This window comes from Heptranchias perlo, chromosome 40 (assembly GCF_035084215.1).
Source record: "Heptranchias perlo isolate sHepPer1 chromosome 40, sHepPer1.hap1, whole genome shotgun sequence".
Taxonomy (NCBI): Eukaryota; Metazoa; Chordata; class Chondrichthyes; order Hexanchiformes; family Hexanchidae; genus Heptranchias; species Heptranchias perlo.
Window position 1 is genome coordinate 10,803,325 of NC_090364.1, and position 27,156 is coordinate 10,830,480.

At 46.2% G+C, this 27,156-nt stretch overlaps 1 long non-coding RNA gene across 1 annotated transcript in view; it reads left to right on the forward strand.

Annotated features, from left to right (window-relative positions):
• Positions 1–630: 630 nt before the first annotated feature.
• The window catches only part of LOC137305436 (uncharacterized), a 46,465-nt gene continuing 19,939 nt past the window's right edge, over positions 631–27,156 (forward strand). The window contains exons 1-3 of the long non-coding RNA XR_010958712.1: positions 631–707; positions 9,512–9,586; positions 14,016–14,046. This is a non-coding gene — a long non-coding RNA (uncharacterized lncRNA). The remainder of the gene's footprint in view (positions 708–9,511; positions 9,587–14,015; positions 14,047–27,156) is intronic.

Consider the following 27,156-nt stretch of genomic DNA (forward strand, 5'->3'; position numbering starts at 1 on the left):
GCTCACTGCCACCTTCTTAAGAATAATTAGGGATGGGCAATAAATGCTGGCCTTGCCAGTGATGCCCACATCCCATGAATGAATAAAAAAATACAGCCCCTTGAGCCTGCTGCGCCATTCGATCAGATGATGGCTGATCTTAGACCTCAAGCTCCTCTTTCTTGCAGACTTAGGGTGTACCCAGGATCAGGACAAAGTGAAAAAATTATCGCAGTTCTGTTAGGCAAACAGCACCTTTTATAGTGGATGAGGCTGTTTAAAGGGGCAGTGCCTTGTTTGGAAACTCTGTTTTTCTCTTTGCCAAATCCTGCAACATGAACCTGCAAAACATGTCATGGCAAAAGCATCTTTTGGATGATAGTGTGAACAGGACCGTGTATTCCAGCCTCCTCCTTCCTGATAACACAGAACCACCTTAAAGGCTTTTCTGCCGCAGAGCATTTTTATCTGTTTTATTTTCCATTTCCCCTTTGACCAACCGCCTTAACAGCATATCTTTGTCATAAAAAAAGCCACAGAGCTACCGACTTCATCTCAGAACACACCACACGATGAAATCCTACACAGCACTTGTCATCCTGTCGAATCAGCGTCCCTGGCTTCTTCGTCTCGGTCTCAGTCTTGAATGCCAATGACTCATTTCAAGTCTCCTCAGTCTTGTGCTCCTCGCAGAACCTCTTTTGGATCCAGCTGCTAGATATCAAAAGGTGACTATATATTTTTCTTTTCTCTCTATTTTACTTTACTCTTCGAATCTCGTTTCTGAAAACCCCGTCACAATTTCTCAAGGGTGCAGTTTGATCGTCACTTTTACGGAGGTAAATGTACTGCTGTCTGCAGTTAGACATCTCGCATAATCAATCATCAGTGGCCTGCGTTAGTACAAGTTAAGGTGCAGTAAAAAAGAAAGGTTATTGCACATAAGGAGGCCATTTGGCCCATCGAGTCCATGCCGGCTCTATGCAAGAGCAATCCAGTTAGTCCCACTCCCCCGCCCTTTCCCTGTAACCCTGCAATTTTTTTCCTTTGAAGTACTTATCCAATTCCCTTTTGAAGGCCATGATTGAATCTGCCTCCACCACCCCCTCAGGCCGTGCATTCCACTCGCTGTGTAAAAAAGTATTTGATTAAGGGAAGTACTGTTTGTGTCGATAACGATAATACAACTTACAACTGGTATTGAGCCCCAGAATCGATTATTTACCTAACACTTGCACACACAAAGCAATATTGACATTTATTGACCATTGCACAGATGCACAGACACACACATACACACACACACACCCCCATACATATACACACACACATTCACACCCACACACATACACCATACACACAGATACATACACACCCAAACATATACACACCCACACATATACACACAAATAGTGTAATATTTACTGAACTCCTGTATGCAGAGTGTTATATTTGCCTCTCTTTCACACACACAGTCACTCACAGGGGGACACACACACAAACACACACGCACACACACATGGACACACACGCGAACACACACACATCCACTGGGAGCCTGTTCAGGATGGGCAGGGCTGTGGGCTGGGAGGGAAGCCGCCCCGGGGAGCTGAGCGTGAAATCAGGTCCATTTCAACTCCCGGGTCTCGTTTAAATAAAGCAGGACGGTCATCTGCCCGAAATTGGTGCGAGTAACGTCAGGGCCAGCGGGCAGGGGCAAGAATCGGGTCGAGAGCCAACTCCTGCTGGCAGCTCAAATGAATAAACTTTCAGCTAATAAGTCAGCCCGTCTTCATAGGATGGCAAGTCAGCCACAAGTTTATCCATTTCATTCTCTCAGTATTTTACTTACTACGACTACTAACATTGCGAGCTTGTTAAGGGTGGCACAGGGTTTGTAATTCTCACATCCTTTTTTATAGAATCATAGAATCATAGAAAGGTTAACAGGAGGCCATTTGGCCCATCCAGTCCACGCCAGCTCTATGCAAGAGCAATCCAGCGAGCCCCAATCCCCCGCCCTATCCCTTGTGTTGGATAGTCTGGAATTCACAACCGTCTATGCTGACGGCTGACCGTTGGGCTCAGTTGACTCTGGTTGAGGTGTTTTCTCTGTGCCTGGACGTTGTCACGATCAATGTCAGGCGTACAGACAGTGCCGTATTGCAAATATACTGGGGTGGGTTCCTCTATCAGCAGTGATGGGATAGTCCTTGCCTTCTGCAGGTATTTCTGTTGGAAGGTGTTAACATAGAAACATAGAAAATATTTATGGGCATATTTATGCTGTTTATTTATTTCAGCCCATGTCTTTAAGAAAAAAGCAAACAATTAGAGCTTTATATACGTCTGGCCTGAGTAGCTGACTTGTCATCTGTAGGCTCTTTGGTTTGGCAGCTGCTCTTGAGCAAGTAATTCAGGAACATAGGAACAGGAGGAGGCCATTCAGCCCCTCGAGCCTGTTCCGCCATTCAATTAGATCATGGCTGATCTGTATCTTAACTCCATCTACCCGCCTTGCTTCCGTGACCCTTAACACCCAGGCCGAACAAAAACTATCAATTTCTTTTTTGACATTTTCAATTGACTCCCTGGCCTCAGCAGCTTTTTGGAGGGGAGAGAGTTCCAGATTTCCACTACCCTTTGTGTGAAGAAATGCTTCCCGACATCACCCTAGCTCTAATTATAAGGTTAGGCAACAAACTGGGCTAGTATTGCCGCTGGCTCCAGAGTTGAAAGGTCATCGTGCTCTACACTGCACCATCCCAAGACTCTTTTTTTTTAAACCTTCATTGAAAAGAAATGAATGACCCAACAAAATAAAAGGGACTTCCCAGCAGCCTCACAAGAGTTAAGTTGCCGACAAGGAGCGAGTTTCGCTACAATATAGCTGGTTAACGGTAGTGGCAGGGAGAGGGAGTGAAATTCCTCCTTTGATGAATAAACAAGAGAATGCCTGGATTTTATTCCCTGTTTAACAACATTTGGGCATCGTCAGGAATGACATGTTCCTGCGATTTCATTAGTGGCGGTCTCCCATTTTATTTTGACAAAAGAGGATTGTCACCCTCCGTTAGGGGGTTGCCAACCCTCCAGGATTGTCCCGGAGGCTCCGGCAATTAAAGAGTAATCTCCAGGACCCTACTGCGAGCAACACCCGGGTGAAAAATCATAGGGGCGTTAAAAAGAAAAATTGGGATTTTTTTCCCGTTTTCTATGCTCACTTTCCTTTATTAGTTATGGAAGTATTGGAGATGGGGAGGTGGGAAAAGCTGTTCGACTGAGTGAAGAATTACCCAAATGGCTAACTAAGAGTCTATCCGCTTTCCAATTGGCCATGGGAAGGCAGTGCGCCGCAAGGGTGAACATGTTGGGCGACCAATGGCGGGAGCATGGGGTGAGAGTTGATGTGATGACACTTCCGGGAATACGTCCAACTAGAGTTGGCCACCCAACCCCTCTATACAACAAGACTAATGTTTCCACTTTAGTTGTCAGTGTATCTTTAAAGCTCTGCCCTCCCTCAAGCCTTCCCAGAGTATTGGAGGAAAACCACATCCCCAGATACCAGCTCTCAAAGGGAAATAGGTTTCAGTCTTACTGCCAGGTAATGCGTCATTGATGTAATCTGTACCTCAGCAGTTCTGTAGTTTCACGTCAGGATTACCAGTAACTCAAGCAAAAAAAAATAGAAAAGGCTGGAAAGACGCAATAGGTCCATCAGCATCTGAGAACAGAAAGGCTTTGACGGACACTTCAAATGTTTATAGTTCCTTTTATGCATTTCCAGTAGTTTTTATTTTTACTTCAGATTTCCAGCATCCACAATGATGCTTTAATCTCTTCCCAGCGATGCAAGAGAATTAAATCGTTGATTTAATTGGCACTCTTTGCCTCAGCATTAGAAGTTGGCGTCAGTTGTGGCTCAGTGGGTAGCATTCTCACCTCTCAGTCTGACAGTTGTGGGTTTCAAGTCCCACTCCAAAAGACTTCAGCCACAAGATTCAGGCTGACACTCCCAGTGCAGTACGGAGGGAGTGCTGCACTGTCGGAGGGTGCTGTCTCCCCCAGATGAGATGTTAAACCGAGGCCCCGTCTGCTCTCTTAGATCCCAAAGGGCTATCTTGAAGAAGAGCAGGGGAGTTCTCCCCAGTGTCTTGGCCAATATATATTCCTCAACCAACACCACTAAAACAGATTATCTCATTGCTGTTTGCGGGATCTTGCTGTGTGCAAAATGGTTGCCAGATTTCCTACATTACAACAGTGACTTTGCTTCAGAAGTACTTTGGGACATCCTGAGGTCACGAAAGACGCTATATAAATGCAAGTCCTTCCTCTTTAGAGGGAACCTCCCCGTTCCCATCGCCCCAGTCGCCGACCGACCCCCACTGCCTCCGATTCGTGATTGGCTATTTGCAAACCCTTGATCCCAGTGTAGTCTGGCGGCTGCACGCAGTGCACGAGTCTGGAGGGGAAATATGAAGTAAGAGAGTCAGCAGTTACTTTGAAGAAGGCACAATATCGAAAGCCTCTGTCAACCTGACTGATGTTTGCATCAATGAGGCCAAATGTAGCATTTTGCAACACACCACTCGCTGAGATCAATTAACTCAGTACAGATCGACCTGACCTTCATTTTCCAGCATTGCGCCACACTGCACAGTGTTTTGCCCATTCAGCCATCTAGGCGGCTGCACCAAATATCTTTCTGTGCAACATCTCGTCATGCAATTGCAAGTCAATAATTCCTCTAACATTTCAAAATTCTTTCCTTCAGAAAATAATTGCTTTTTAAAAATTCTTTTTCCATTCGTCCACCAAATCCGCCCCCCCACCCACCACCCCTTCCTTCCTTCCTTCTGCAGGCGACGATGTCTTATGCTGGGGTACAATTCCACAGGTACCAGGGGTCTCCCAGTCCAACAGTGGTCACTGGATAGCGATTAGAAGTAGGAACCTTGGCTTTTCTATTTCTTCGTTCATGGGATGTGGGCGTCGCTGGCGAGGCCGGCATTTATTGCCCATCCGCAATTGCCCTTGAGAAGGTGGTGGTGAGCCGCCTTCTTGAACCGCTGCAGTCCGTGTGGTGACGGTTCTCCCACAGTGCTGTTAGGAAGGGAGTTCCAGGATTTTGACCCAGCGACGATGAAGGAACGGCCGATATATTTCCAAGTCTTCTGCGTGACTTGGAGGGGAACGTGCAGGTGGTGCTGTTCCCATATAACCTGCTGCTCTTGTCCTTCTAGGTGGTAGAGGTCGCGGGTTTGGGAGGTGCTGTCGAAGAAGCCTTGGCGAGTTGCTGCAGTGCATCCTGTGGATGGTACACACTGCACCCACGGTGCGCTGGTGGTGAAGGGAGTGAATGTTTAGGGTGGTGGATGGGGTGCCAATCAAGCGGGTTGCTTTGTCCTAGATGGTGTCGAGCTTCATGAGTGTTGTTGGAGCTGCACTCATCCAGGCAAGTGGAGAGTATTCCATCACACTCCTGACTTGTGCCTTGTAGATGGGGGAAAGACTTTGGGGAGTCAGGAAGTGAGTCACTCGCCGCAGAATACCCAGCCTCTGACCTGCTCTTGTAGCCACAGTATTTATGTGGCTGGTCCAGTTAAGTTTCTGGTCAATGGTGACCCCCAGGATATTGATGGTGGGGGATTCGATGATGGTAATGCCATTGAATGTCAATGGGAGGTGGTTAGACTCTCTCTTGTTGGAGATGGTCATTGCCTGGTACTTGTCTGGCGCGAATGTTACTTGCCACTTATCAGCCCAAAGCTGGATGTTGTCCAGATCTTGTTGCATGCGGGCACGGACTGCTTCATTGTCTGAGGGGTTGCGAATGGAACTGAATGCAATCATCAGTGAACATCCCCATTTCTGACCTTATGATGGAGGGAAGGTCATTGATGAAGCAGCTGAAGATGGTTGGGCCTAGGACACTGCCCTGAGGAACTCCTGCAGCAATGTCCTGGGGCTGAGATGATTGGCCTCCAACAACCACTACCATCTTCCTTTGTGCTAGGTATGACTCCAGCCACTGGAGAATTTTCCCCCTGATTCCCATTGACTTCAATTTTACTCGGGCTCCTTGGTGCCACACTTGGTCAAATGCTGCCTTGATGTCAAGGGCAGTCACTCTCACCTCACCTCTGGAATTCAGCTCTTTTGTCCATGTTTGGACCAAGACTGTAACGAGGTCTGGAGCCGAGTGGTCCTGGCGGAACCCAAACTAAGCATCGGTGAGCAGGTTATTGGTGAGTAAGTGTCGCTTGATAGCACTGTCGACGACACCTTCCATCACTTTGCTGATGATTGAGAGTAGACTGATGGGGCAGTAATTGGCCGGATTGGATTTGTCCTGCTTTTTGTGGACAGGACATACCTGGGCAATTTTCCACATTGTCGGGTAGATGCCAGTGTTGTAGTTGTACTGGAATGGTTTGGCTAGAGGCGTGGCTTGTTCTGGAGCACAAGTCTTCAGCACTACAGCCGGGATGTTGTCGGGGCCCATAGCCTTTGTTGTATGCAGTACACTCAGCCGTTTCTTGATATCACGTGGAGTGAATCGAATTGGTTGAAGACTGGCTTCTGTGATGGTGGGGATATCGGGAGGAGGCCGAGATGGATCATCCACTCGGCACTTCTGGCTGAAGATAGTTGCAAACGCTTCAGCCTTGTCTTTTGCACTCACGTGCTGGACTCCACCATCATTGAGAAGGGGGATGTTTGCAGAGCCTCCTCCTCCCGTTAGTTGTTTAATTGTCCACCACCATTCACGACTGGATGTGGCAGGACTGCAGAGCTTTGATCTGATCCAATGGTTGTGGAATCGCTTCGCTCTGTCTATAGCACATTGCTTCCGCTGTTTAGCATGCATGTAGTCCTGAGTTGTAGCTTCACCAGGTTGGCACCTCATTTTTAGGTACGCCTGGTGCTGCTCCTGGAATGCTCTTCTACACTCCACATTGAATCAGGGTTGATCCCCTGGCTTGTTGGTAATGGTAGAGTGAGGAATATGCCAGGCCATGAGGTTACAGATTGTGCTGGAATACAATTCCGCTGCTGCTGATGGCCCACAGCGCCTCATGGATGCCCAGTTTTGAGCTGCTCGATCTGTACTGAATCTATCCCATTTAGCACGGTGGTAGTGCCACACAACACGTTGGATGGTGTCCTCAGTGCGAAGACGGGACTTCATCTCCACAAGGACTGTGCGATGGTCACTCCAAATAATACTGTCATGGACAGATGCATCTACGACAGGTAGATTGGTGAGGACAAAGTCAAGTAGGTTTTTCCCTCGTGTTGGTTCGTTCACCACCTTCTGCAGGCCCAATCTCTTAGCTGTGTACTTCAGGACTTGGCCAGCTCAGTCAGTAGTGGTGCTACCGAGCCACTCTTGGTGATGGACATTGAAATCCCCCACCCAGAGTATATTCTGTGCCCTTGCTACCCTCAGTGCTTCCTCCAATGATGCTCAACATGGAGGAGGACTGATTCACCAGCTAGGGGAGGGCAGTAGGTGGTAATCAGCAGGAGGTTTCCTTGCCCATGTTTGACCTGATGCCATGAGATTTCATGGGGTCCGGAGTCAATGTTGAGGACTCCCAGGGCCACTCCCTCCTGACTGTATATCACTGTACCGCCACCTCTGGTGGGTCTGTCCTGCCGGTGGGACAGGACATACCAAGGGATGGTGATGGAAGAGTCTGGGACTTTGGCTGAAAGATATGATTCTGTGAGTATGGCTATGTCAGGCTGTTGCTTGATTAGTCTGTGGGACAGCTCTCCCAATTTTGGCACAAGTCCCCAGATGTTAGTGAGGAGGACTTTGGAGGGTCGACTGGGCTTGGTTTGCCTTTGTCGTGTCCGGTGCCTAGTGGTCCGATGCCGGGTGGTCTGTCCGGTTTTATTCTTATCATGACTTTTTGTAGTGAGATTGTACAACTGAGTGTCTTGCTAGGCCATTTCAGAGGGCAATTAAGAATCAACTACATTGCTGTGGGTCTGGAGTCACATATAGGCCAGACCGGGTAAGGACGGCAGGTTTCCTTCCCTAAAGGACATTAGTGAACCAGATGGGGGGGTTCCACTCCCTAATATGGGGAGGAAGTGGGGGGAGGGCTGTCAGAGGCCAGATGGGACCAACCAACTCACCACAGGCCAGCGATTGAACCTGTCACAATTCTTAAAACATCAGCATTGGGCATTCGTAACATTAGGACATAACTGTGGTAATCTGGACTCTAAATCTGGACAGTCTGAATGACATTTAGTGTGTGTGTGTCATCTGGAGATCATATACCACAAAATGAGTCAGTATTTTCAAGAGAGGAAGGCAAAAACTATAGCCAATCCACTGCGCTGCCCAAACCCCAGGATTTCTGGATGTTCACTCGACCCATGACAAACATGTTGAAATGTAGCAGAGGTACTTTTTTGTTACTGAGAAAATCAGGGCACTTCTTTACTTATTTTAAGAAACCTCGGCCTTAAAGTTCCGGGCACTCAAATAAGTAGCAGAGAAGGTGAGATGGATCAAGTAATGCTGAGGTGATCTGGTTAAGAATGAAGGAGTCAGAGCCAGTGTGTTGAGGCTTGATCTTAACATTGAGGATGCAAGAAAATAATTTGGGGTTTATGAGGAAGAATATAAAACTAAGCTTATTGCACACAGCAAAGAATGACAAGTATTTGTTTTCTATATTTTGGGTAAGTTCCAATGCAGAAGAAAGAACTTGCATTTATATAGCGCCTTTCACAACCCCAGGATGTCCCAAAGTGCTTTGCAACCAATGAAGTACTTTTCTGATGTAGTCACTGTTGTAATGTGGGAATCGTCGCTGAGTCAAAATCCTGGAACTCCCTAACTAACGGCACTGTGGGAGAACCTTCACCGTATGGACTGCAGCAGTTCAAGAAGGCGGCTCATCACCACCTTCTCAAGGGCAATTAGGGATGGGCAATAAATGCCGGCCTCGCCAGCGACGCCCACATCCCACGAACGAATAAAAAAAAAGAAACACAGCAAGGTCCCACAAACAGTAAAGTGATAATGACCAGATAATCTGTTTTAGTGACGTTGTTTGAGGGATAAATATTGGCCAGGGCATTGCTTTTCTTCAAAATGGTGCAGTGAGATCTTTTACGTCCGCCTGAGAGGGCAGACTGGGCCTCGGTTTAACGTCTCAACCGAAAGGCGGCACCTCCAACACTGCAGCATTCCCTCAGTACTGCACTGGAGCGTCAGCCTGGATTTTGTGCTCAAGTCTCTGGAGTGGGACCTGAACCAACAGCCTTCTGACACAGGCGAGAGTGCTACCCACCGAACCAAGGCTGACACTTGGAAGAAGAAGAACCAATCCAGTTTGTGGAAGTAAGGGCATTAGGAATCTGCATTAGGAATTTCCCTAATAACTTTCGAACAGCAGCTCACAGCCACAACACTTCCACTTGGAGCTTTAACGTTGAACATTGTAAACTGGAATTGTTGCTTTTTCTACCTTCTAATTTTCATCCTATGCCCCTAAAGGTACTGCTCGGCCCTGGGGAACAGTTGTACAGGTACTTGGCAGACCCTGCTAGTGGCCCTACACAGTGATTGCAGGTAGGCTATTCAAACACTGCCAAGCCTATTCTTATCGTCATCTGAAGTCCAAACACACACACAGATGGTGGTCACTGGATAGCGATCAGGACCGAAACCCTGGCCAAATTGTAACCCCCCCCCCCGACCCCGACCCTCACCCCAAATGAGGGTTGCCAACTCTGGTTGGATATATTCCTGAAGGTGTCATCACATGACCAACCACCCCGCCCCCACACTCGTGCCATTGGTCGCCCAACATGTCCACACTCGTGACGCACCGCAAATAGACACGTCATTACCCGATTGGATGATTCGTCACTGTCGTTCAGACATGTCCAATATTTTTTCTAACGAATGAACAAAAGCGGCCTGGAGGTTTGTCTTTAGTTCCTGGAGACTCCAGGGCAATCCTGGAGGGTTGGCAACCCCTAACCACCCACCCACCCCCACCGAACCCCCCCGGCAAATGTCACTGCAGTCGGGGATCAACGAGCTAAACACAAGTCAACGATCGAACCAGACCGTGAGACAGCACTTTCAGGAGAGGAGGGGCTGTGGCATGAAAACCATTGAGCAGGAGGAAAATAATTGTTCGTTTCGAATTATTCCGAGAGTGAAACTCTTATCGGGCTGACTGTCTGTTCAACATAATTGTCAATTTTTTTTTTTGGCTGACAAAGCAAACTGAAACTGACACAGGAATCTACAGTGTTGCAAAATAATAAAAATGGTATCACTGAAAAAAAAGCCCCATTGAGAGTATCTCCAACCACAGCACTTACCCTCACTAACTGCTCAGTCTGCACTAGCAGATCCGGTAAAATCTTTTTTTATATTTATTTAATATGTGTTTCTTTTTTAACTGTTTGGTGATTGAATGTCACTGCGACCCACTTCTGGGTACTTTTTTTTTGGGTCGTTTCGAAAGCACAGCTCTGAAACTAGCTCCTGTCATTAACCCAACACTACATTCGCTGACTCGAAACGTTGCTTGTACCACAGCAAAGCATCAGTCCGAGAGGTGAAGGTCTCCTCTGGTGCATGTTTCTTTAAAAACAGTTGCGTTTTTGCTTGAAATAGTAAGCTTAAGGAATCTTCCCGCTGTGCTTATTGCAGAGAATTACATAGAATTTACAGCACAGAAACAGGCCATTCGGCCCAACTGGTCTATGTCGGTGTTTATGCTCCACACGGGCCTCCTCCCACCCCTCTTCATCTAACTTTATCAGCATATCCTTCTATTCCTTTCACCCTCATGTGCTTATCTAGCTGCCCCTTCGATGCATATTTGCCTTGTGGTAGCGAATTCCACATTCTAACCACTCTCCGGGTAAAGAAGCTTCTCCTGAATTACTGATTGGATTTATTAGTGACTATCTTATATTTATGACCCCTAGTTTTGGTCTCCCCCACAACTGGGAACACTTTCTTTACATCTACCCTATCAAACCCTTTCATAATCTTAAAGACCTCTATCAGGTCACCCCTTGGCCTTCTCAGTCTTTCCTGATAGGTATAACCTCTCAGTTCTGATACCACCCTTGTAATTTTTTTTTGCATCTTCTCCAGTGCCTCTATATCCTTTTTATGATGTGGAGAACATACAAACATACGAATTAAGAGCAGGAGTAGGCCATTCGGCCCCTCGAGCCTGCTCTGCCATTTGATAAGATCATGGCTGATCTGATTGTGTCACAGTACTCTAAGTGTGGTCTAATACGGTATTGTTAATACGGAGCAACCAGAGGAAATCTACCCCCATAATCTTTTCTAGAAACTATTTCTGGATCTCAGTACATCTGATAAACACAAAGCACATTCATTTCATAAAGCACGAGAGCCAACTTTAGGCTACACTGAAGACAAAAGCTCAGTCCTATTTGCACTGCCTATTTTTATCTTTCCTGTTGTAAGATGACTACTGCGTGCACTTTTACATCACTCAGCTTATTATTCTCACATTTAACAACCAAAACTTACATTTATATAGCGCCTTTAACTTAGGAAAACGTCCCAAGGTGCTTCATAAGAGCATTATTAAACAAAATCTGACACCGAACATCATAAGGAGGTATTAAGACAGGTGACCAAAAGATTGGTCAAAGAGATAGGTTTTTAAGAAGCGTCTTAAAGGAGGGGAGAGAGCTGGAGAGGTGAAGAGGTTTGGGGGGGGGGGCGGGGATTTCCAGAGCCTAGGGCCTAGGTAGCTGAAGGCATGGCCGCGATGGAAATTGGGGATGTGCAAGAGGCCAGAATTGGAGGAGCGCAAAGATCTCAGAGGGTTTTGCAAACAAGGATGAGAATTTTAAAATCGAGGCGTTGCCAGATCGGGAGCCGATGTAGGTCAGTGAGCACAGGGGGTGATGGGTGAACGGGACTTGGGTGCGAGTTAGGATGTGGGCAACAGAGTTCTGGACGAGCTCAAATTCACATTGTGTATCCACCGTGAATTTTGAAGGAATGACTCTGCACTCGGTCACTGTAAGTACTGGGCATCACTCTTTATTCCCCACCCACCAGTGGTCTTCCCTAATGTCATGAGGGAGCTGATTGCAGCCACAGTGCGCCGGTGGTGAAGGGAGTGAATGTTTAGGGTGATGGATGGGGTGCCAATCAAGCGGGCTGCTTTGTCCTGGATGGTGTCGAGCTTCATGAGTGTTGTTGGAGTTGCACTCATCCAGGCAAGTGGAGAGTATTCCATCACACTCCTGACTTGTGCCTTGTAGATGGTGGAAAGGCCTTGGGGAGTCAGGAGGTGAGTCACTCACCGCAGAATACCCAGCCACTGACCTGCTCTTGTAGCAACAGTATTTATATGGCTGGTCCAGTTAAGTTTCTGGTCAATGGTGACCCCCAGGATGTTGATGGTGGGGGATTCGGCGATGGTAATGCCGTTGAATGTCAAGGGGAGGTGGTGAGACTCTCTCTTGTTGGAGATGGTCATTGCCTGGCACTTGTCTGGCGCGAATGTTACTTGCCACTTATCAGCCCAAGCCTGGTTGTTGTCCAGGTCTTGTTGCATGCGGGCTCGGACTGCTTCATTATCTGAGGGGTTGCAAATGGAACTGAACACTGTGCAATCATCAGTGAACATCCCCATTTCTGACCTTATGATGGAGGGAAGGTCATTGATGAAGCAGCTGAAGATGGTTGGGCCTAGGACACTGCCCTGAGGAACTCCTGCAGCAATGTCCTGGGGCTGAGATGATTGGCCTCCAACAACCACTACCATCTTCCTTTGTGCTCGGTATGACTCCAGCCACTGGAGAGTTTTCCCCCTGATTCCCATTGATTTCAGTTTTACTAGTGCTCCTTGGTGCCACACTCGGTCAAATGCTGCCTTGATATCAAGGGCAGTCACTCTCACCTCACCTCTGGAATTCAGCTCTTTTGTCCATGTTTGGACCAAGGCTGTAATGAGGTCTGGAGCCGAGTGGTCCTGGCGGAACCCAAACTGAGCATCGGTGAGCAGGTTATTGGTGAGTAAGTGCCGCTTGATAGCACTGTCGACGACACCTTCCATCACTTTGCTGATGATTGAGAGTAGACTGATGGGGCGGTAATTGGCCGGATTGGATTTGTCCTGCTTTTTGTGGACAGGACATACCTGGGCAATTTTCCACTTTGTCGGGTAGATGCCAGTGTTGTAGCTGCACTGGAACAGCTTAGCTAGAGGCACAGCTAGTTCTGGAGCACAAGTCTTCAGCACTACAGCCGGGATGTTGTCGGGGCCCATAGTCTTTGCTGTATCAAGTGCACTCAGCCGTTTCTTGATATCACATGGAGTGAATCGAATTGGCTGAAGACTGGCTTCTGTGATGGTGGGGATATCGGGAGGAGGCCGAGATGGATCATCCACTCGGCACTTCTGGCTGAAGATGGTTACAAATGCTTCAGCCTTGTCTTTTGCACTCACGTGCTGGACTCCGCCATCATTGAGGATGGGGACGTTCACACAGCCTCCTCCTCCCATTATCACTTCCCCCCCCCCCCCACCCCAGTTAAGAAGAAAGAAAGAACCTGCATTTATGTAGCGCCTTTCACGACCTCAGGACATCCTAAAATGCTTCATAACCAATGAAGGGATTTTGAAGTGTAGTCATTTTAATGTAGGAAACGCAGCAGCCAATTTGTGCACTGCATGGTCGCACAAACAGCAATGACCAGATCATCTGTTTTATGTTGGATAAATATTGGCCAGAACCTCAGGGAGAATTCCCTCTGCTCTTCCTAAATTATGTGCTCAGGACTCTGGATTGAAGCATCATTCTACAAACTTCTCATTCAGAGACAAGAGTGCGACCAATCAATCCAGGCTGATAATTGTGTAATTCTTTGAATGAAAATACAGAACACAAAATTCTGATTATCACCAGAAATGCGATCACAGAATTCCACTCAGGTGGTTTTAGCAATTAACAAAAATACATCTTTATTTGTTTTACAGGATTGATTTGAACGGTAGATGAGCCCAATTGGTGAGTGTGTTTTGTTCCCCTTATTTCTACGTGAGGATAGAAACAATTAAATAACAATCTCTTTCATCCGATAGTGGTTATCAAAACCTAGGCTGTAAGATCTGGGAATGAACCGTTACCTACACGTCATAACTGTGTGTCCCACATTCTCTGTTACGGAGAAGTTTCCTTTCCCTTTTCCCTGCTTTTCTTTGCTCCTTCTCTCATGGTGGCATTGACTGGAGTGGAGGAGGTTACAGAGATAGGGAGGGGAGAGGCCTTGGAGGGATTTGAAAACAAGGATGAGAATTTTAAAATGGAAGCAGTGCAAAATAGCCCGCTGACACTCCGGCCTCGATTCTAACTGGGAGCTGGGTCAGTGCGTAAGGGATTTAGGTCAAATGATAAGCTCACAGGCAAAGGCCTCATTTCCATATTAAGGATCGGGCTCCCGCCTGAACCCGGCAGCGCAGACTGTGGGGTCCGTATCTGCGATTGTTCTGCTCCAACCGGCTCAGTTGACAAATTCACCGAGCCACCAGGAAGCTAGCTCGTAATCTGTGTTACCCAGTTCTCCGTTCTCTGAAGGTGGCACTATTGTCACCACTAAGGTGGTGAGCAAATTCCAATCAAATATAATCATGCCCGTCCCTAGTGTGTCTCTGGTTGTCAGATATTTAGAATCAGGTTGCAGGGTTGAAAGTAACGCGTCCTAACTCACTTCATCCACGAATCATCTAAAAATTCAGATTTTACAAATGACCTTTCTTAGTGGAAATTACTCTGAGTGATAATTCAAACAATGTTAGCCACTTCCTTCCCCCAAATTGCGTAAGTTCTGACGCAACTAATTTCTGCCTCTTTTGCCTCACCTGAAGGTCAATAATGCACGAGAAATATTCGGTATTGGTGGTGAGCAAATTCCAATCAAATGTGATCACGCCCATCCCTAGTGTGGCTGACATTTCTGACCGCAAGATTACGTGGAACTAAGTTTAAATTGGGTGTCAATTAGTGTGAAGGCATCAGAACAGGAGCAAGAAATGTAAAATGGCTAAAGTTGCCTTAAAGGATGTGCAACACTGTCCTGTACCTTTCACATTTGGCTTGTTCCCTTAAAGAGACACTTCTTTGATTTTACAATCCCACAATGTAAGTAGAGTTGCCAACCCTCCAGGATTATCCCAGAGTCTCCAGGAATTAGAGATTCATCTCCTGGACAGTTCTGCGCCCAATCGGGGAGAAACATCATACGGGCACTAAAAGAAATTATGCAACGTTTTTTCAATTTCTTTGAACAATTTTGTTTATTAGTTATATATTTTTTTTCCTCCACATCATTCTTTGGGGATGTAGACATCACTGGCAAGGCAGACATTTATTGCCCCTAGTTGCCCCTGGGGAAGGTGGTGGTGAGCCACCTTCTTGAACCACTGCAGTCCGTGTGGTGAAGGTTCTCCCACGGTGCTGTTAGGTAGGCAGTTCCAGGATATTGTCCCAGTGACAATGAAGGAATGGCCATATATGTCAAGGAGACAGGAAAAATGGCTGTTTGACTGGGCATGGTGAGTGGAGGCGGGAGGTCATGTGATGAAACCTTTCGGAATACGTCCAACCAGAGTTGACACACCTCGGTGTAAGTGCTTTCATTGGTGTAACAGTCCCTTGAACTTGGCTGTTTTTCCTGAAACTCAGCTTTGTGGTATTTTTAGGTCAAATTTGTCAGCCATTCCCTTCAACCAAAGTTCCCCCTCCCCTCGATCCACCACCTCATAACCTGCAATCACAATAACTTCAATAACACGATGAGCATCTCTGAGCCGCACAGACCAAGGAGGTTCCAGATTCAACTTGCAGTCTGCGCCAAGACCATGGTTGGGGTTGTTTAGTTGGCCTGACGTCGCTGGGTTAGGGAAAAGAAAAACTGGTTAGGTCCTGATTGCTAAGCAGCGACCCCCAAACTGGAAGTGTGCATGTATGGATATCGGGTGTGGACAGGATCAGCGTTGGGTTTAACAACCTCCACAGTTGAACAGTTTTCCAACACTCACTCACATGTGGATAGCAGCCGCTGGTAGTGGAGGGGAGCTATGAAACCGTACCTGGAGGAACACCTTGGGGAGAGGAAGGGTGGAGGAGAAAATTGGAGAGAGAAACAAAATATGCGCACAGAGTAAAAGCTGATATTTTACTTACATTTGGGCTCATGTATAATGGATATGAACACTGCAGACTGGGGAATTGATATGGTAAAGAATGTCAGAACGTATGGAATGAGAAAAGACATTTAGCCCAGCAATTCTGATACTTCCAGTAGGTTGGAGTGTTCCCAACACTTCTAATCTCCTATGAGGGTGAATAACCACAAATAATGGGTTGAAATTGAGCTTGTTTTTAGAACAAATACTGGGACGAACTTCTCACTCAAAGAGTGATAAAAGTTTGGAATCTATCTAGCAAGGCATTGGAAACAAAAGCATTGGGGACTTCTCAGTACAATTAGATGCCATGATGGGTGACTTAATGTCCAAGTTTTTGGACTCTAAGGGATATGTGGATAGGGCGGGAACGTGGAGTTGAGGTAGAAGGTCAGCCATGATCTTATTGACTCGAGGGGCCACATGGCCTACTCCTGCTCCTATTTCTTATGTTCTTAAGAGGGATGGGCTTTGATGGGCTGAATGGCCTCTACCTTATGTCCTCCTCTCTTTCCGTTATCTAGATGTTCACACTAATTAAGAGTTCAAAAACTAGGAAACATAATTTAAAAATTAGGGCCTTGAAATGACTTTGTGTGATAATAGTTTGCAAACGTTTAGCGCAGTCGTATGAAATTAACTGAACTGTTTAACATAAAACAGGTCAACGGATCTGTTAAAATAGCAAAGTCACTGCATATGAATGTATTAATAGAATACAAATTAATTTCAAGAACTAGGAGGATTATTCAAGCAGAATTATTTCACATAATTAATTCCATATGTCTGTTATATGTCTTGAACACATTCATATGTTAATATCATATAGCGCAATTTTACCCCAAATGTCATATTTACCCATTGTAGAGTACTCAAAAAATGAGCTCACAGAATGGCCCTTGTTTCAGTCCGTCCCCATTAATCTCACCTGGAATCGTGGAGCTGAGCATTTCTAAGCTAAAGTGAGCAGTTTTATTCAGGATTTCCATCTCTGTGTAATGACCACTGGATGCAAACACAACCAGAGTTTTACACCTTCTTGGGTGCTTGGTGGAGATGGGACCCCCGTTGTGTCTTTTGGTTGTACAACAACAACTTGCATTTATATAGCGCCTTTAACGTGGTAAAATGTCCCAAGGCGCTTCACAGGAGCGATCATCAAACTAATTTGACACCGAGCCACATAAGGAGATATTAGGACAGGTGACCAAAAGCTTGGTCAAAGTGGTAGGTTTTAAGGAGCGTCTTAAAGGAGGAGAGAGAGGTAGAGAGGTTTAGGGAGGGAATTCCAGAGCTTAGGGCCCAGGCAGCTGAAGGCACGGCCACCAATGGTGGAGAGTTGAAAATCGGGGATGCTCAAGAGGCCAGAATTGGAGGAGCGCAGAGATCTCGGAGTGCTGTAGGGCTGGAAGAGATTACAGAGATAGGGAAGGGCGAGGCCATGGAGGGATTTAAATACAAGGATGGGGAAGGGTCCAATGGCATTAAACTAGATGGGGATTTAAAGATGACTTTGAAGGTGTTCTCTACGGAGTGATCAGTGAGAATGTGAAGGCCACTAAAGCATGGATTCCATTTAGGTTGCCTGCAAACCCTCTCAAACAAAGATATGGAAATCAAAGCAAGAAAATTAAAATGAAAGTGGACAGGTACCCTCATCCAAAAAGAGACCTTTTTTTTTAATCCATGCACAGGAATCTATCAAGAAGTAATGATTAAGAGCTGGCAGCCTTGGAGATCTATATATATACATATACACACTGCACTCTGAAGTGAAAATAACCTGTTTAGATGTCCAGTTTCAAATTAGTGAAGAATAGAAACAGGCTGGTTGTACTAACCACACAGTCTACTTCATTTCCCTGAATGACCAAGGATGTGGCTTCTCATCATACTCTGCTTCTAAAACCCAGAGAACCCACACTCCCGTATTAGCTCGAACATAGCCTGAAACCTCAGCTATAGATCTTGTTGATTCCACCCATGTGGCCACTTTTTATGTTAAAATTTAGACAATGAAGAGCTGAAATTCCGAAATTAAGGCAGGAGAACGACCGGTCTAACTCTGTAACTCAGGTGGGAGAACGACCGGTCTAACTCTGTAACTCAGGAGGGAGAACGACTGGTCTAACTCCATAACTCAGGAGGGAGAATGACCGGTCTAACTCCATAACTCAGGAGGGAGAACGACCGGTCTAACTCTGTAACTCAGGTGGGAGAACGATTGGTCTAACTCTGTAACTCAGGTGGGAGAACGATTGGTCTAACTCTGTAACTCAGGTGGGAGAACGACCAGTCTAACTCCATAACTCAGGTGGGAGAACGACCGGTCTAACTCCATAGCTCAGGTGGGAGAACGACCAGTCTAACTCCATAGCTCAGGTGGGAGAACGACCGGTCTAACTCCATAGCTCAGGTGGGAGAACGACCGGTCTAACTCTGTAACTCAGGTGGGAGAACGACCGGTCTAACTCTGTAACTCAGGTGGGAGAACGACCAGTCTAACTCCATAGCTCAGGTGGGAGAACGACCGGTCTAACTCCATAACTGAGGTGGGAGAACGACCGGTCTAACTCTGTAACTCAGGTGGGAGAACGACCGGTCTAACTCTGTAACTCAGGTGGGAGAACGACCAGTCTAACTCCATAGCTCAGGTGGGAGAACGACCGGTCTAACTCCATAACTGAGGTGGGAGAACGACCGGTCTAACTCTGTAACTCAGGTGGGAGAACGACCGGTCTAACTCTGTAACTCAGGTGGGAGAACGATTGGTCTACCTCCATAACTCAGGCAGGAGAACAACAGGTCTAATTCTGTAACTCAGGCCGGAGAACGACAAGTCTAACTCCATAACTCAGGCGGGAGAATGACCAGTCTCCTGACCGGTCTCCTGACAAATCCCCAGGGCCTGATAATCTACATCCCAGAGTACTAAAGGAAGTGGCCCTGGAAATAGTGGATGCATTGGTGATCATCTTCCAAAATTCTATAGACTCTGGAACAGTTCCGAAAGATTGGAGGGTGGCAAATGTAACCCCACTATTTAAAAAAGGAGGGAGAGAAAAAACAGGGAATTACAGACCAGTTAGCCTAACATCTGTAATGGGGAAAATGCCAGAGTCTATTATAAAAGATGTGATAACAGAACACTTGGAGGGCATTAACAGGATTGGACAAAGTCAGCATGGGTTTATGAAAGGGAAATCATGCTAAACAAATCTACTGGAGTTTTTTGAGGATGTAACTAGTAGAATAGATAGGGGAGAACCAGTGGATGTGGTGTATTTGGATTTTCAGAAGGCTTTTGATAAGGTCCCACACAAGAGGTTAGTGTGCAAAATTAAAGCACATGGGATTGGGGGGAATATACTGGCATGGATTGAGAATTGATTGACAGACAGGAAACAGAGAGTAGGAATAAACGGGTCTTTTTGCGGGTGGCAGGCAGTGACTAGTGGGGTACCGCAGGGATCAGTGCTTGGGCCCCAGCTATTCACAATATATATCAATGATTTGGGTGAGGGAACTAAATGTAACATTTCCAAGTTTGCAGACGACACAAAGCTGGGGTGGAATGTGAGCTGTGAGGAGGATGCAAAGAGGCTCCAATGTGATTTAGACAAGTTGGGTGAGTGGGCAAGAACATGGCAGATGCAGTATAACGTGGATAAATGTGAGGTTATCCACTTTGGTTGTAAAAACAGAAAGGCAGATTATTATCTGAATGGTGATAGATTGGGAAAAGGGGAGATGCAACGAGACCTGGGTGTCCTTGTACACCAGTCGCTGAAAGCGAGCATTCAGGTGCAGCAAGCAGTTAGGAAGGTGAATGGTATGTTGGCCTTCATTGCAAGAGGATTTGAGTACAGGAGCAGGGATGTCTTACTGCAGTTATACAGGGCCTCGGTGAGACCACATCTGGAGTATTGTGTGCAGTTTTGGTCTCCTTATCTGAGGAAGGATGTCCTTGCCATGGAGGGAGTGCAACAAAGGTTTACCAGACTGATTCCTGGGATGGCAGGACTGATGTATGAAGAGAGATTGGGTCGACTAGGCCTATATTCACTAGAGTTTAGAAGAATGAGAGATGATCTCATCAAAACATACAAAATTCTAACAGGACCAGACAGACTAGATGCAGGGAGGATGTTCCCGATAGCTGGGGAGTCCAGAACCAGGGGTCACAGTCTCAGGATACGGGGTATGCCATTTAGAACCAAGATGAGGGGAAATTTCTTCACTCAGAGGGTGGTGAACCTGTGGAATTCTCTACCACATAAGGCAGTGGAGGCCAAGTCATTAGATGTATTCAAGAAGGAGATGGATATATTTCTTAATGCTAAAGGGATAAAGGGATTTAAGGAAAAAGCAGGAACAGGGCACTGAGTTAGACGATCAGCCATGATCATTTTGAATGGTGGAGCAGGCCCGAAGGGCCGAATGGCCTACTCTTGCTCCTATTTTCTATGTTTCTAACTCCGTAACTCAGGCGGGAGAACGACCGGTCTAACTCTGTAACTCAGGCAGGAGACCAGCAGAGCCCTCGCTGAAACAGTGGAGACTTGGTTATGCTGAGGCTCTGCCATTTCTTGGAGTTTCCTCATTGACTTATGAGGGACAGAACTTCCATCCGCCTCTTACTAGAGACAGACATGGGGCGGGACTGGGACTGGGGCTTCCTAAACTGGAAGTTCCCACTCCTGCTCCATTGTCAAGTGTTAATTGTATCATGTGATTTGTATCAATGAGTGTTAATTGTATTCAGGTGGTGGGTGTCAATTGGGGACTCTCTTGTATCCTTTTTATATGAGAGCTTATCGAGGGTGTGGTGTGTGTGTAAGGGGGAATCTCTGTGAATAAAGGCTTGGAAGCAACTGAAGACCGGGCTCTAGTATTCTATCTTTCACCACCTGGCTCTCCAGTTTATAACATCAAGACCCAATGTTTGTGTGGCAGTCGATATGTCAAGCAAGCGAAAGCATAGCGTCTTTCACAAGGGCATATGTGGGCCCCACCAGTGAGTGAACACAATACTGCAGATGGGATCTAACCAGAGCTTTATATGAATGTAACATAACTTCCATCCCTTTGTATCCCAGCCTCCTTGAGATAAAGGCCAACATTCCATTAGCCCTTTTAACTATTTTTTTGTCCTCTAGCTTTTAGTGATTTCTGCACTTGGACCCTTAAGTCTCTCTCCCCTCCACAGTTCCTCACTTCTTGCCATTTCAAAAATACCCTGATCGAACCTACTCAGATTCTGTAAGAAATCAAGGAGGGAGGGAGGGAGGGAGAGGCAGAAGGGTTGAACTCAACTGCTCCCCCACCCTACAGCATTGAGTATCACTCCACAAACTGTGGTCTCTTCAAAAGTTCTTGTCGGTGCAGAGAAATGGAACAGGATAATAACATCAGTTCAGGGCTCCAGACAGGACACTATCTCCGTGAGGTTTGATGATCCTTTGAACAGTTGGGCATCTCTCATAAACAAAAGAAATACATAGTTGACTTTTATCTGACCCTAGTTTTAATCGCGGTTGATCTGATAATCTGATAGCTAATGATTTGGTATGAGTTGACTGAATATTAGACTCTTTAGTACTTTAGACTAGTTTCGGTCAGCCACACCGGACCAAACCACAGAGCAACTTCCACTTCAAGGCTACAACGATCCCCATAAACAAATGAGAGAATTTGTTCTGTGTGTTCCTCAGCTACAGAAAGCCTCAAACTCGCTGGCCTAGAACTCAAGTGAGATGTCAGTGTACCCTGTCGCACAGTTAGGACAAAACAGACGCTATTTTTTCAAATGATGCTACATGAATTGCGTATTTTTCCCCAAAGTGTTATTTACAGCATCTTATTCTTGGTAAAATAATTTTCCAGTATTGTCAGACAGATGCATTCCTATTCTACATAGCTGAGAAGTCAGAACTGATCATCATAGAATCATACAGCGCAGAAGGAGGCCATTCAGCCCATTGGGCCTGTGCCGGATCTTTGAAAGAGCTATCCAATTAGTCCCACTTCTTGCTCTTTCCCCAAAGCCCTGCAAATTTTTCCTTTTCAAGTATTTATCCAATTCCCTTTTGAAAGTTACTATTGAATCTGCTTCCACCGCCCTTTCAGGCAGCGCATTCCAGATCACAACAACTCACTGCGTAAAAAAAATTCTCCTCATCTCCCCTCTGGTTCTTTTGCCAGGAGGAACAGAGGTGCATAAAGTAACCTTGGGCCTCCACTGCTCCGGGCTTTCCCCCTTCCCAAGACCGCGATTCCCTGCCGAGCTCCTCCGAACCCCACTCCCCTCGTGCCGGGGACCGTTCCCATGGGTCCCTGGCAGCGGCCACTGAGCCATTTGATTTCAATGGCCAGGCAGACGCTTCCCGCAATTTCCAGGCCCCCTTGACCATAATGAAGTCCAGACATTAAAATTGTCCGAGCCTCCCTACTCCCGCTCCCGGACAGGCCGGACAATCGTTAGTCCCTGTTACCCCCCTCCCCAGGATTAAAAACGATGTAAGCAGGCCATCGAGCCTAGAGGGTAATGAGTCAAAGTCAACCCTGTGCAAAGGGCTAGTGATCAGGAGAGGGAACCCTGTCTAATTCTTCACCTCTCTAGCTCAGGTTAGGTCACTTCTTCACACAAAGGGTCGTGGAAATCTGGAACTCTCTCCCCCAAAAAGTTATTGAGGCTGGGGGTCAATTGGCAATTTCAAAACTGAGTTTGATCGATTTTTGTTAGGCAAGGGTATTAAGGGTTATGGAACCAAGGCGGGTAGATAGAGTTAAGATGAAGATTAGTCATTATCTCATTGAATGGCGGAACAGGCTCAAGGGGCAGAATGGCCTCCTCCTGTTCCTAGGTTGCCGAGTCCAATTCTAGCATCCCAACACAGACTGGGAATCCAAGCTGAGGGAAGGCAGAGGGGCTGAAAGGATTACGTGGTCACCTACCTACGATATCGGTGTGTAAGATACTGGTGCGATCGCAGCAAAGGAACGGAGCTGAGGTGGGCTGGGCCGAGCTGGGGGTGTGGTGTGTGAGAGGGGGAAGTGTATCGGGGGGGGTGGGGGGGGGGGAGTGGATGGACGATACCAATAGGAAGATTCTCTCTTCCTCCTATTGTAGCCCGACTAGCGTAGAGAGTGTCTGGGGTGCATGAGTGTGAGATTGCGGAGGGCTTGTGTTGCACATGAGATTGCCACGGACAAGTGATCCATTGGAGCAGAGGGAGCAAGAGGAACATGGGAAGGTCAGGCTGAAAATGGCCAGAAAACTTTAGATGCATTTAAGGAGAAGCTAGATAAACTCTTGAAGGAGAAAGGACCAGAAGGTTATGGTGATGGGATTCGATGTAGAGGGGTGGGAAGAGACTTATTTGGAGCATAAAAGCCGGCATATACCAGTTGGGCTGAAATGCCTGTTTCAGTGCTGGACATTTATGTAATTTATGTAGTTCTATGTAACCAGAGACCTTTCGGGACTGTAAGACTCAGTATCATGCCAAGTGATGCATTCACCACGTGAACTACCGTATTTTGGCCAAATTACGCACAGTTCCCATTGGATGGCATCTTTTATTTCGACAATCTAGCCAATGTGAATAAGAATAACTGTCTGACACACATCTCCAACAGTCTCCCATCTCACTTTCAAAGCTGACATCCAACTATGCAACAGAAAGTCACTCTTTGAATCCCTGGTCTGTTCTGAATGACCTGATCTCAGCGAGGGCCACTGCAATTGATTTCAGTATCCCTGGGATAGGGGTGGGTAAAACCAGCCAAGGTTTCCACCTGTAATTCCTCGTAGAAAATGAATGCGAGGGGACGTTGGGTGAGGACAGTTTCAGGCTTGGCCGTCACGCTCTGCCCACTCTCACTGTCATACAGTAACAAAAAAAGACTTGAACCGCAGGACGTCCCAAAGCACTTTGCAGCTGATGAAGTGTAGTCACGGTGGCTATGTATGAAACTATGTAACGCCATTAGATGAAGAGGGGTGGGAGGAGGCCCGTATGCAGCATTAACGCCGGCATAGACAAGTTGGCCTTTTTCTGTGCTGTAGACTCTATATAACTATGTAAAACGCGGCAGCCAATTTGCACCCAGTGCTTGCCCCCACTAACAGGGGACAGGGTCGGGGAATGCGACCAGCTGGATTACTCTTGCATAGAGCCGGTGCGGACTCGATGGGCTGAATGGCCTCCTTCCGTGCTGTAACCTTTCTATGATTCTAACAGCAATGTGATAATGACCAGATAATCTGTTTCTTTTGTGAAGCAGGCTGAGGGATAAATTTTGGCCAGGACACCGGGGAGAACTCCCCTGCTCTTCTGAGGGGGCGGACTTGGTTTAACCGAAAGGCGGCACCTCCAACAGTGCAGCATTCCCTCTTAGACCCTAAAGCTCCTGAATCTCAGACGAGAGTGCCACCCACTGAGCCGCGGCTGACACCGTGAAGAATGGTCACTTCGGAGAGCTACCTGAGAAGAGCTAGCACCAGTGAAACCTTACCCCAGCTTAGGTCAGTGCCTCCAGGAGACCGGGGGGTTAGGGGGGGGTGGCTGGAGAGAGGAGAGGGGACCATGAAAGAACTTGCTAGCGTTTGACTGACAAATTCAGCACAGTATTGTGGAACATTTTCTGTACAGAAGTTGACTGTATCGAATTTGTATATTGGGTGAAGCTGTGCTCTTATTGACATTTCCATCCTGATGTGGGTAGGTGACCTTTTATTTTTTTTCATGTACTTGCACAGTGCCCATGACCACAGGTTCTATTTTTTGCAGCTTAATGTTAAGGCCAGCAACATCGTGCAAATTCAAGTGGCCATTCTTCACAGGCAAGGCTAGGTATCCGGTGTTGGCAGACCATTGAACTCAGAGGGTAGCAAAGTCAAGGCCAATCCTGACCAAAGGGTTACTGGATAAGAGGGAACCCTGGCTAATTCTTCCCCTCCCTAGCCCAGGTTACTGAGGCCATTTATCTCATTGCTGTTTGTGGGACCTTGCTGTGCGCAAAATTGGCTGCCGTGTTTGCCTACAAAACAACAGTGACTACACCCCAATAGTAATTCATTGGCTGTGAAGGACCTTGGGATGTCCTGAGGATATGAAAGGTACTAAATGTGGAGCATAAACACTGGCATGGACCTGTTGGGCCGAATGGACTGTTTCTGTGTAAAAAAAAATGTAGTTTATTTCTTCTTCTTCTCCTACTGCTGCTACTATTACTAATACTACTACTGTTACAACCAATGTTACTACTAATACTACTACTGTTACTACTACTACTGTTACTACTAATACTGCTACTGTTACTACTACTGTTACTACTAATACTACTACTGTTACTACTACTAATACTACTGTTACTGTTACTACTACTGTTACTACTAATACTACTACTGTTACTACTACTACTGTTACTACTAATACTGCTACTGTTACTACTACTGTTACTACTAATACTACTACTGTTACTACTACTAATACTACTGTTACTGTTACTACTACTGTTACTACTAATACTACTACTGTTACTACTACTACTGTAACTACTAATACTGCTACTATTACTACTACTACTGTTACCACTAATACTACTACTGCTACTACTACTAATATTGCTACTATTACTACTGCTACTTCTGCTATTACTATTACTACTACTGCTACTACTACTATTACGACTACTGCTACTACTACTTCTGCTACTATTATTATTACTATTACTGCTACTTCTACTAACAGGAGTCTCTGATAATGTTTAGAAAAGGGACCGTGCCTGATTTTTTTAACCCTTTCTGGCCCAGACCCTTGAGGCAAATTGTAGCTCCCCATTCACTCCCCTCACGGCGATCAGTTAATTGAGGATCTAGAACCTACCTGGTTCAGTCTGACACCGGGCAGGTCCCTTACCCACTGAAGCCGAGGTCTATTTTACTTTCGGCATCAGAACAAAACTCACGGTAATTCGTTCTGATTACTAATGGCGTTGAGCGCAGTGCCCCTCCCGAGCAAAATACTTTTTTTATTAAAGGGGACACAGTTTCAGAGCTTGATCACCAGGTAGAAATAACCTTTCCTAAATGGACCGTGCTCGAGATACAAGTTCCAGTAATCTTCAAAATAGGAACACCTAAGTTTAGCATCAATGCTTTAAATAAAACTACACAACTCTTTCTTGCCTGTAAGTCATACCAACAACAACAACTTGCATTTATATAGCGCCTTTAACATAATAAAATTATCCCAAGGTGCTTCACAGGAGCGATTATCAAACAAAATTTGACACCGAGCCACATAAGGAGATATTAGGACAGGTGACCAAAAGCTTGGTCAAAGAGGTAGGTTTTAAGGAGTATCTTAAAGGAGAGAGAGGCAGAGAGGTTTAAGGAGGAAATTCCAGAGCTTAGGGCCTAGGCAGCTGAGGGGAGGGAGAAAAAGGGAGAGGGGGGAACCTCGAGTTCAAACTTTGTGATTTATAAAATGTGTGGGGGTTTTCTTTGGAGAGTGTTTATTTTTTATTCACAAAACATCATGAGTAGAACTTCTTAATCGTCAATCTATGCTCTATGCGTTATTTTTACATAGTCATTAACTCGTCTACAGATCAGCACTTCAATGATACAGTGCACACAGGGGAATGTAGAACAACCATTCGAATATTCATATGTGGACGTCCCCAATCATAAATTCCACCCTCGAACTCTTTGAGATTCCAGTAAAATTCGTTCTCACCACCAAAGATTGGTTTCTATCTGTCCGGAGGGTGGAACTGTCAATGCAGTAGGTTAGAAGCACTGTACTTTCACATATCAGTTTGAATACCCACTGGTTGAAAGTTTCTCCGCAGCCAATTGGCAGAACCCCAAGTGAACTAAGTTTGAGAGGTCCTGACACTAATTCACTAGTCCTAATAGGTG